The sequence below is a fragment of the Penaeus vannamei genome, chromosome 3 (genome assembly GCF_042767895.1).
Source record: "Penaeus vannamei isolate JL-2024 chromosome 3, ASM4276789v1, whole genome shotgun sequence".
In the NCBI taxonomy this organism is placed as follows: domain Eukaryota; kingdom Metazoa; phylum Arthropoda; class Malacostraca; order Decapoda; family Penaeidae; genus Penaeus; species Penaeus vannamei.
The window spans coordinates 6,187,353-6,189,852 of NC_091551.1; the positions used below are offsets into that span (position 1 = coordinate 6,187,353).

At 40.6% G+C, this 2,500-nt stretch overlaps 1 protein-coding gene across 2 annotated transcripts in view; it reads right to left on the minus strand.

The window, feature by feature from the left end:
• LOC113807763 (hypoxia-inducible factor 1-alpha-like) overlaps window positions 1-2,500 on the minus strand; it is a 317,856-nt gene that overhangs the window by 230,812 nt on the left and 84,544 nt on the right. The gene's annotated exons all lie outside the window — the stretch shown is intronic.

The window sequence follows — 2,500 nt, forward strand, 5'->3', positions numbered from 1 at the left end:
CTCCCTCACTCACTCACTCACTCACTCACTCACTCACTCACTCACTCACTCACTCACTCACTCACTCGCTCACTCACTCACTCACTCACTCACTCACACTCTCACTCACATAGGTCTGTGTGTGTGTGTGTGTATGTGTGTGTGTGTGTGTGTGTGTGTGCGTGTGCGTGCGTGTGAGTGTGTGTGTGTGTGTGTGTGTGTGTGTGTGCGCGTGCGTGCGTGCGTGCGAGTGAGTGAGTGAGTGAGTGAGTGAGTGAGTGAGTGAGTGAGTGAGTGAGTGAGTGAGTGAGTGAGTGAGTGAGTGAGTGAGTGAGTGAGTGAGCGAGCGAGCGAGCGAGTGTGTGTGTGTGTGTGTTCATGCGCGCGCGTGTGCGTGCATTTCCCAAAACAAAACATATTCCCGTTGGCATTCGGCATAATCCAACGGCGACAATTCATTCTACTTGTTTCTGCAATCTCCTTCCACGCCACTCCACTCACCCACCCCCTCCTCCTCCTCTCACTCCCACCCGCGTTCCGCCTGATTTCTAGCCACAGATCTCGTGACACTCCTGGCAGCTTCCGTCACGGCAGACGCAACAGCTCAAAGGGATCCATCGTTGCCATTTCCGGCCGAAGGGGAATCGATTTGACGCGAGTCCGGAGCGGCGTTGGGATCTGAGCATTTCTACAAGGCGTTTTTATTTATAATTATTATCTTATTGTTATCATTATCATTATTATTATTATTATTATTATTATCATCATCATTATTACTTTTATTCTTATTTTTATCATTATCATTATCATTATTATCATTATAGTTATCATTTTTATTATCATCATTATCATTATTATCAGTATAGTTATCATTTTTATTATCATCATTATCATTACCATTAAGTTATCATCATTATTTTCATTTTTATTTTATCATAATTATCATCATTATCATTATAGTTGTTGTTATTGTTATTATTATTAATATTATCATTATTATCACTATCATTATCATCATTACTATTATCACTATCATTATCATCATTATTATTATAATCATTATTATCACTATCATTATTATGGTTCTTCTCTTGTATTTACTTTGTTTATAATCAATTTGCTCTACAATGGTATTTCAAAACCAAAAATATACCCAAATAATACAATTCCTAAGGTATACGGCTGTTCCCAATCAATTTCAATCGGATATGAGTATAAGGATTAGCAAAGAGTATGCGTAAACAATTCAATTTTTTTTCTCACTCACACTGTCCTCATAGACTTGTCGGTTTTATTTTATAATCAATATGCTAAATAAACACAAATACAACAGTACATACACACATTATAGTTTTATACAATGGATGTGAACGATGGTAATCTTTATCATTTTCTCAGGAATCTTTCACCCGTGGCGATGAGTCTGCTTCCCTTCCCTTCCCTTCCCCTGCACATCATCAGCTGATCTTGGATATTGCTGTAACGACGTTTTATAGCCCCTTGCTGTAGCAGCGTCACAGCATGAAAGCGACAAGTTACCGCCCCGCTAATTCTCATACCAACTCTCTCTTGTACACTAAATCTTGCGCATTTTCAACACGTTTCAAACATGTTGCTGATCATTTATCGTCTACGTTTTCTTTTCCATGAGTATACTTAGTTTGCTTGCTTTTACGATCCAAATCTTTATCTCTCCGTCTCGGAAATCTTGGACTTGGCCGGATGGAGCACGGGAGCTCGAAGGCAAATCGGCGCGTTTGGTTTGAGATTAAACAAAATGTGAAGTATTCTCTCTCTCTTGCTTTCTTTTCTTTTCTTTTCTTTTCTGTCTGTCTGTCTCTCTCTGTCTCTCTCTCTCTGTCTGTCTGTCTGTCTGTCTGTCTGTCTGTCTGTCTGTCTCTGTCTCTGTCTCTGTCTCTCTCTCTCTCTCTCTCTGGGATAGGATCTCTGGAAAAAAAGGATTTCCCATTGCATACCAAGATATTCATGTCTCATACGCTAATCTATTTGACGGAGTGAAATCTCACCGCTGACAAGAAGGTTGACATATCAACCATTCTCATGAAACGAATCAATTTCGCTATACCAACTGGCAACGAAATCAAACCTAAGGACGAGTGCAACTGCGACGACAGGAAGAACGCATATCCCGGGACCACGAAGCATGAGAAAATTACCATTGTCGCAGAGAGAGAGAGAGAGAGAGAGAGAGAGAGAGAGAGAGAGAGAGAGAGAGAGAGAGAGAGAGAGAGAGAGAGAGAGAGAGAGACTGACAGAGAGAGAGAGAGAGAGAGGGAGAAAACAAGTACTGCAAATACAGACAGACCGAGAAATAGACTGATAAATACATATAAATAAAGACCGAGAGGAGAAGAAGAAATAGAAGAATAAAGACCTTAAAGTATTAGACCCCGAACCCTTTTAACCAGCCCTCTTAAGTGAAAAAAAAAATCAGAAAATGCCAAGGAGGTCTGAGCCAGCACCAAGGTCGAACAGAATATCCGAGAACCAAAAGCCGACG